We start from the raw sequence: 10,224 nt of genomic DNA on the forward strand, positions 1-10,224 counted from the left end.
ATAATTGGGCAAATTTGGCAGGTGCCCAAAGTTGGGTACTTGGAATTACAGAACTAGGAACACTAGCATAATAACAATTTTTGCAAACATAATGGACCCAAGAAAGTGTGCACACTTATAAATTGGCACACTTATAGTATTTTTAGAGTAGACCATAGTGGTGCAATCCATTTGGTTCAATCTATCATAGTTTTGATGTTATAACATGCCGAATAGGGCTACCAGTCAATCTGCACATTTTGTTGCTAGTAAAACTTTAGAAATTGCATTTGGAATCGCATTTGAAAACTAGTCAAAAAAATTTGTCATAGGCTCAAAATTGAAACATAGCAAGTCCCTAACCCCTAGAATGCAATGGAATAAGAAATTTTAGATTTTGGTCAATTGGGTCAAAGTTATAACTAGTGAAATCAAGACTTCCCAGAATTTTGAGCAATATGCATCATCATGACAACAATAAACAACCAACTTTGGGGAAAAAAATGGTCAAAACATATCAAAATAACTTAAAATATGAAAATTAGGTTCCATGATATGCATACTAAACACTCCCAAAGTGGAAAGTCATGAAACCTAATCAGGTCCAAGATGTTCAATTGCAAACTAGGCTTCCTATTGTTGTTTGACACTTAGACAAAAATGTAGATTTGAACAATGCTCAAGATAAAACTTCACAGAATGATTGAGAATGTAAACTTATCATCATAAGATGCATGAATATACTAAATGAGAGGTGTTAAACACATGAAACACATCATGGGCCTCAAAAGGATAGTTGGGTACATATGCATGAAAAGTTCTTATAAAGGCTTGATTTGAATCAATTTTCATGATGGTATTCAAAATCAGAGCTTCAATTTTGAGTCCCAATAGAAGTTATTTTAAAATCCACAAATATTGGTGCGTTGGGTTCAAAAAGAGTGAATGTAAATTTTCTTGGCTCTCTCTGAACTTTATGCACTCATTTGAGGAAACAATGGTTAGCAATTTGTTTTGATCCCCACACTCAGGAAGATGGAAGTATAGAAATGATTTGGTGAAGACACCAAGCTTGGGTGAAAATTAAATTTATTTTTATATGTTTCATTTTCCTTAGGAGGATGATTACTATATATTTGAATAGGGTCTCCATGTTGGCTACTTAAGAATGCTTCAATTTAGTATTGTTTTTGAGAAGAGTTTAGTGATATTTTGTAAAGAAAAAATAATTAGTTTTATTGTTGAGGAGATGCGATGGTTAAATATGTATCTCTTTGTCCTTTATAAATACAAGAATTAAAAAGAGGGAGGGGAGAATCCATACTACACACAATTCTTTTACAAATTTTACATACTCATGCTATTGTCACACATCTGATATATTTTGTTCTTCTATTGGCAAAGATTTAATGATTGAACAAAGCTTGTGGATAATGGATCATGGGATACACTTTTATGCTATTCTGGAATATTTTTTTGTGGATGGATCATTTGTAAGGAGTATCTCTATTACAAATTTAATTTCTAACATCATTTGTAAGCATACTTATTTATTTTAAATTTTAGAGTTAAAATATTATTAAGTTGTGTCCTTTATAATTATTTTAAAATTCTATAAATAATGTATATCATAGATAAGAGCATTGGATCAATTATAGAATTTTAAAATTGATAATCATAGATATTGTGAAATATTTAATTGTTTCCATATCTGTGTCTAGTTTGTCTCCTAACTATAGGAGTTAAAATACTTTCTAGACTAGTTTAAAATTGCATCGATATATTTGATCCATCACATCTTGATTACAAAATTGTTTATAGTTAAGGTACATAGAACATTATGAAGTTGTATATAATAACTTATAATATTGACTCTGTTTCCCCTTTTTAATTCTAGCATTGGTCTTTATATCATTCATGATTCATAATCCATATTTTGGAAATTATTTCATATCTTTCCTTTGAAGAATTAATAGATTTATTTGTTACAATAATCCATAAATATTATTCTTTATTTAAAACACTCATATTTATATAATCATTTACTTTTGTTCTTAATTCATAATTTGCAAGTTAAAAGCTTTCTATAATTCTTTCCATTTCAGAAGCTTTCATTATATTTGTATTCTAACCAATATGCTATAAGGATATTAGATTTAAGTTATTTATTCAAGATCAGGTACACCTTCCTTGGCTTTGCAGAGCTAGAAGCACATGGAACTCATATTACATTATTCAGTTATGTCAAGTTGGCCATAATTGGTTGGATATCCTAGCATCGAGCTGGAAAGACTCATCAGATTTCAATCTATGGTTGTGGAAAGCAACACTTCCGTTGTTGCCATGATTTAATTTTACATAACAATGATTATGCATTTCACATAATCATATCCCACATTGGTATATTGATCTTTTATATTTATGGTCATCACATAAGATGCACCAGATACATTCATTGTTCATATTGATAATTTGGCTAGGTTAGACATTTTGATGTTTTCATTTATGGAAATATATGAATCATATAAAGTGGGCAGATTATGAAGATGAAGTTATGCTATATATACTTAAAAAATTGTCTAAGTGTCATACAATTTATTAGACATAGTAGGTAGAGTTTTGATTGACGAGCTTCATAGGTACATCACGTACATGTACAAATTTAGGAACTATTACTTGACATTATGATGATAATGCATGCAAGTGCACAAGAATGTATGGATTGTACAAATAGAGTTATACCAAGTTTACTAGTTACATTAGCATACATGCAAAATGGAGAATGATGAGGAAATTTTTTTGATTAGGTAAAATAGGTTTTGAAAGGACCCAAAACCTTGTACAAAAAGATTAGAGAGATCTAACAATGAAGGATCTTAATACAACTATGGAACACCACCCGAAAAACTAGAGGGACACACCAAAGTTCCCAACAAGAGGGCTAAAAACTAGCCCAGAAAAAAACCAAAGACCATCAAGATTTAAATTTTGGTCTAGTCTTTTGAGAATGTAAAGACATATCAAACGGAAGTTTGGAGGATTTGAATTTTTTTTTCCTTTGACATTTCCTGCACCTGAAGGGAATACCCTCATAATCAAGAATCTAGGTCCAAGAACCATTTGGAGAAGCCAAACTAATCTGATCATGGAGACACTTTGAAACATCAATCTCTACAAGAATTTGTGCATGCATAATCTTATATAGATTATTAGACTCCAAATCAACCAACTGGAAATCCCCAGTGGCCTCCTCCACAACCTCCAAGATTGAATCCATCCAAAAGTGAAGGGGAAGATTCAACAATCTTACCCATAAAGTCATCTTATTAAAGGATTTAGTAGATGGATCAAAACCTTGATACCAAGTTTTGGTCATTAGGGGGAACCTCTCCTCTCAAGAGAAACAATGACATAGAGTGGATTCCCTATTTGCAACATTTGCAAATTTTACAATAAAAATGCCCCTTGCCATTGGGTTAATTTGAATTAAATCCAATATTATTGGTTTCCAATGTTTGGAAATCCAAGCATGTAAATCCAAAAGAGAGGGCCATAAACCCCTAAAATGAAAAATAGCAACAATAGAAGAGTAATCCTCCACATATTTAGAAATCTCATCAACAATTTCTGAATCTAGATTAATCACAATGGGGCTACTTAAAGATTCAGGCACAACCAAATAGAGTCCTTGTCTCACAATAGGACCACCAAGGTCTATGTCAAAAGCAACCACATCTGCATAAGATGTTAAAGAGCACCCCACAACAACTTAAGACCCAGAGAGGGCCATATGAGACACTTGAGAGAGCCCACCAGGAGATGCATTAGAGAGCCTCTTAGTGGCAATAGTAGGAGGACAATGAGTATCTAAAAAACTAGGAGGATGGAGAGCATTCACAATCGTAGGGGGATGGTGGGTAGGAGCCACAGTTTGAAAATCATGAGTGGGAGTATGAACAATGTGAGCGAGAGTGGAAGCCATTTTTCTGTTAATTTTTGGGTTAAGGAATTACTTTATTTTTAATACAATTACTTAAATAATTAGGGATGACATCCTAGATGTTAAACCTAAGTGACCAAGAGTTAATATTGTATTTTGTAAAGTGTATAAAGGCATAAAGGGTGACTAGGCAGACAATTATAAATTAACAAGGTATAAAGGAAAGATTTCAAATGCAAAGTTGTGTGGATGATTAAGTGATGTAATGTGACATTGATGTAATATTTTGTGATGCAAATTCTGATGTATAATTAGAGGAATGTGAATTATGTGATGAGTAACAAAGGCAGTATCAGATATTGAAGATATCAACAACAGTGTAAAGAGTTTTTTGTATCTATCTCTTTGTACTAAAGAACTATATTGTACATTGAATCTTTGGGTAGTTAGCTCATCTCGCATACATTTTTTATTTGTATATATAAACTCCTAATAGGTTTGAGGCTTCTAACAAGGCCTAGTCCTCTAACAAGGACCGATACACTATATAGATGTAATAGACTCTTAACAAGGTTAATATCTTTCACAAGATACTTTTGATCAGTGGAGCATTTTGTGAGTACCATTCCCACTAGGGATTTTCCTTGGCTAGGATTTTCCCAATTAAAAATATATGGTGTTATGAGTTCTCTTATTGCATGGTTATGTTTACTCTTCAACATAGTTTACTTTCTTATGCATGTTATAAAATTGTTAAAGATATCCAATTTTGGGCTAAAGTTTGTGAAATAGTGATTCACCCCCCCTTTCAATATTTCCCATTTCTAACAATTGGTTTTAGAACACAATTACTTAGAGAAGGATTAACAACTTGAGTAAGATCCTTATGGATATGGAACAGTTACAAAAGAACCTAGAAGAAGCTCTTAAGTAGATTGATATTCTTACCAAAGAAAGAGATGTTTTGAAAGACAGATGTGAAGATGCTAAAGGCTGCATTGGAAAGATGAAAGATACGATAGTTAATCTCAAGTCCAAGAAACAACCTAAAGATCAAATTAAGGAAACTGATGTAGTTTCAAGACTGAAGAAAGAAAATGAGATCCTGAAGCATGAACTTAATACTACAGATCTAAAATTGAGCCTAAAAAATGATGATATTAAAGTTGAATTAGATTTGAAATCTGAGAATGCAAATCTAAGATCCAACCTTACCCAAGTGACATCCAATCTTGAGTCTACCAAGTTGCAGTACACAAAACTTGAGAAGTATAATATTATTATGAAAGGAGAGTTAACCCAGTCTAAGAAAAAAATTGAGAAATTATATTCTAGCAGTGAGAACATTGATGAACAAATGCCTTTTTGGAGACCTTATTATGATAAAACTTGTCTTGGATATTTCATTGGATAAAAGTCAACTAAGAAATTTGAAGCTCGAAAGGAACCTAACCCTAAAATTCATTATCCTATGAAAGATAAAGAAGATCCAAATAAGATTGAGGAAAATCAATCTAATGATGCAACTAAGGAGGTTGAGAAACCCAATAAACTTGAGTGAGTTGATGAGAAGAAACATGAGAAAATTGAATTACCCAAGGAAATGAGGCATGAATTCAAAGGTAGATGTTATGGATGTAATGAAGTTGGTCATATGAAAAGGGATTGCATAGGTATGCCATTCAAATCAATTACTAATTTTCATTGTTACAATTGTCATGGTTTTGGTCATATAGAAGCTAATTATAAGAAACCTAAATATAAATTAGTAATAGAAATAGTAGAATGTTTAGAGGTACTTACCCTGTAGGAAGAAGATCTGATGAAGGAAAAACAAAATACACGAATGAGCTCTGCAAGATTGTGTAAAATCTAAACCCTAGCCAAATCAGATCCACAATCTGGTAGAAACCCCAAGAAGAATCTAAACTTGTGCTCATAGGCCACCAAGAAACCTTTTTGTTTTTGAATTCACAACTACTAGCTCTTCTAACAAATTTCACCTAATGTCCTGGTGTAAACTGCCTCACATTCGACGATCTATCCACACATTTAGGAAAACTTCACTCACTCAACTACTCCATCTTCTCCATATTGGATCCCATGTTCCATTCCATGCTCCATGCTAAATGAATAATGACATGACAAGACACTCTACTTATACCAAACCAAGCCACAATTGGCCTAGCTAGTATCATTAAATAAACTCTTACATTAAATAAACCCTCAAGCCACAAGTCACACCAAATAATGCCACTTGTTAAATGCTTTTTTTTCTCTTTTTTCTCCATTTTTATTTATTTCTAAATTGTTTTCTTCTATTTTTTGTCACTTTCTCTCTCCTCCACAATTTTTAAAAAATAAAAATTATGTTCCTCTTGTTGGATACAATTGTCTAATTGAGTGTTGTCTTTGATGTTACACAAATGTCATATTAGTTGTCAGTCTGTGCTTACCAAGCTCACTTGGTCAGCTAGATAGTTTCTCTTCTCTATCAAGCATTCCTAGAAGATTACTCTACAAAGATAGTGTCTACCAAGCTCACTCGGGCATCGAAGGAAATTATGGCAGGAAGTAGTGTTACCTAGCTCTCATGGTCAACAAAGGAAAGTTGGTTAGAGTTAGTGTTCACCGATTTCAATCGGTTGCCAAAGGATTTTGCAAGTTTGCAGTGTTAACCAAGCTTCTATTGGTTAACTCAGGAAGTCATTTCAGGACCAGTGTTTACCGAGCTGGGTCAACTATCAAAGGATTTTGTTGATTTGGATATGAAGTTTAATTATTTCAAGTATTGTTTTCTAGCCGACTATGGTGATGTTTATTGGTCATTGTAATTTTTAATTAAGCCAGCTTGATAATCTAAACTATATAAATATAAGGTCAAGTGGAGATTTTAGTGTGTGTGAGAGTATGCAAGTGTATTGATTGATTGAGAAGGAAAGTGTGTGAGCAAACTTGAAGGATGGTCAGGTATCCTTGTGGAACAACAAAGTAATATTTGATCAAGAAGGATCTAGTATGAAGCAAAACAAAGATTTATAATCAACAATTCAGTTGCATCTCAATCAAGTCATTTCATTGTTACTTTCTTACCATTGTAGCAGTGATCCAAAATCTCTTAACAGAGTTGGTTTAATAGCCAATTGTAAATCCTCTAACAAGGTGATAGTTCCATTGAGGGATGATTAAATCCTCTAACAAGGTCACACCTAATAGTGTGTTTTGTAACCTTTAACCAGGTTGGCTCCTAACAGGGCTCACTTCAGAAGAGTAAAAAATAGTAACTAGTTACATTGGTGGTTTTTACCATATTAGGTTTCCACATTAAATCCTGGTGTCTCATGTGTTCATGTTATTTCTTTCATGCTTGCAAGTTAATCATTGTGAATGTTTAAGATTAGTTAAAAGTAAATCACACTGCTTATATTGAGTTACAACATTATCTGTGTGTTTATCAAATAACAACAACAATTAGTTTTATTGTTAACATCCAAGGGATCTAATTTTTTTTTGTGGGAACTGATTCAACTCCCCCTCTCATTTACTCCATCTATATTTCCAACACCTCTTTTGCAGAATTACTATTGTAATTGATTATATATTTAGTTGTAACCCAAGGTCTTACAACCAGGCATGTTGGATGTAAATCATGATTATATTATGAGAATTGACATTATTTTGGATCTAAATCTTTGTATTATTGTTATTCTTCTAGTGTGTAATTATTTTTTGGGGTCTATGACATCTCCTTTGGCGATTCCCCTACCTTGCACTACATCAAGTTGTATCAGAGCTAAGTTCAATCTTGTGGTAAATTGTTCCTTATGAAGTCCTATATATCTTTTTTGTAAGGTGGAAAATTTTAGTTCTAACTTACAATTGGAGAGGACTCATAATTGGATCTTGATATGGAGAGATGGTTCTAAAGATGACCTGTTGATCTTGTTGAGTGAAGATTGGACCTGGTTGGAGATTTTTTGTAGAGGGTTTGAAAAGATATTGGAAGATAGCTCCAAGAGGATTGGATACTAAGGTGATTGTAAATATTCATGATGTGGTGGAGAAAAAGATTTTAGAGATGTCTACTTGGTTGGAAGCTAGTTTGACTAATCAATTTACTGTTCAATTAGAAGCCAGTTTGACTGATTGAGTTAAGAAAAGTATGGTTGAGTTTCATAAATATTTATGTAGATGAAGTCTACCAATCTAGAAGTTAGTTGTCTATCCAATTAGAAGGCTTGTTCAAGAGAGAAGAGAGCATGTCAAGGTTGAGGTAGAATTTGGTTTTGTTGATAAGTTTGTGGAGCCTAATGTGAACCAATAGAGCAACTTGTGGCTGTTAATGAAGAGATTCCTAACCTTGTTGTTGCTAAGATGATTAAGTATGTATTAGTTATTGCTGATATGGTTGATATGGATTTCCATATTGCTACTAATGTGGATATGGTTTTGGATTAACATGTTGTTGGACATTCTTTTGTTGAGGATATGCATGTTTTTACCGATGTTGAGTTGGATTTACATGTTGTCACTATGGATTCACTAGTTGCTGATGTGTTTGAGGATCTACATGATACTGCAGATCTACATGTTCCTGATTTGTCTGTGGTTGATTTGGTTGAGGATTTACATGTTGCTATTAGTGTGGATTTGAGCTTACATTTTGTTAACATGGATTTAATTTTTGAGGATGCTATCATGGCTAGTTGTGATCAGTTGCAGAGATTATTAGTGAAGCATTATGTTCAATTTGTTCCTAGGAGCGATCATGCTAATTGGGTTGTTGAGATTCATTTGATTCTGATGTTTGAGTAGATTAAGTATAGATGGTTGATGTACAAATTTTTTTTCTTGTCCTTGATGGATTGGAAGCCTTTGGTGAAGATGAAGATGGTTGCAGATATTTCTACTGGCATAAAGTGTGGGACACACTTTTCTATCTACTTGGGGAGTCTGATGCAGGAGTATCTTGCATCAAAAAATAAAGGGAGACATAATTTTAAAAAAAAATCATAATTTTTTTTTGGAGGAGAGAGAAAGTGATAAAAATTAGAAGAAAAATAATAACAAAATAAATAAAAATGGAGAAAAGAGGGAAAAGGAAATTTAATAGGTGGCATTATGTAATGTAACCTGTGGCTTGAAGGTTTATTTAATGTAATTTGTTGGGCCAACTTGTGGCTTGGTTTTGTATATGTAGAGGGTCTTGTCTTGTCATTTTTCATTCAACATGGAGCATGGAATTGAGCATGGTGTTGGGACTCAAAATTGCATCCCTGATTTGAGTGCTATTCTAAGCTATTGAGCCCCTATGAGCGCATTTAATGCATGTTTACCCGACTGTCCTTTTGAGGACAAAGAGGTGTTTAATATTTCTAACACCTTTCATTTAGTATATCCATACATCCCATAAAGACAAATTGTCATTCTGAGTCATTTTGTGAAGTTTTTTTTTGAGCAATGTCCAAATCTACATTTTTGCCCAAGTATCAAATAGAGAAAAGAGGCCTAGTTTGCAATTGAATATCTTGCACCTGATTATGTTTCATGACTCACTCTTTTGGGAGAGTTTAGTATGCATATCAAAGAACCCATGTTTATGATTTCAAGTCATTTTGACATTTTTTGACTTAGTTTTGAATCCCTCAAAGTCAGTTGTTATTGTTGTCATGCTGATGCTAATTGTTTAGAATTCTGGAAGGCCCCATTTGACTAGTTGTAACTTTGACCCGGTTGATCGAAATGAGAAAATTCTTTTTTTATTTCATTTTAGAGGTCAAACAATTGCTATGTTTCAGATTTGAGCTTATGAAGAATCCATTTGATAAGTTTTCAAACGCGATTCCAAATGTAATTTATGATGTTTTGCTGGTGTCAAGAAATGTAGATTGATCAATACCCCTATTTGGGATGTCATAACTCCAAATCCATGATTTCCTAAACCAAATGGATTGTACCATTGTGTTCTACTCTAAAAATACTTTAAGTGTGTCAGTTTTCAAGTCTTGATAAATCGATTTGTGCACTTTCCCAGATCCTTTTCATTTGTGAAAATCAATTTTCTTCCTATGTTCCTATTCCTGTAAATTCAAGTAGCCCACTTTGACCGTTCACCAAATTTTTCCAATTATTCATCATGAGCCCAAATCAAAAATTTACACTATCCTTGTGACAGTAACCAATGCCCCATTTTTCAAGCCCTCAAGTGTCAATTTGACCTATTTTCAAAGCCAAAATCGAATGCGATTTTATGGTTTTCTGACATGTTTGCTTGTAGGTAGTTTTAAGAAGGAAACTTTGATGGT

This window comes from Cupressus sempervirens, chromosome 3 (assembly GCF_028749045.1).
Source record: "Cupressus sempervirens isolate cs-2001-9-10 chromosome 3, ASM2874904v1, whole genome shotgun sequence".
NCBI classification, from domain to species: domain Eukaryota; kingdom Viridiplantae; phylum Streptophyta; class Pinopsida; order Cupressales; family Cupressaceae; genus Cupressus; species Cupressus sempervirens.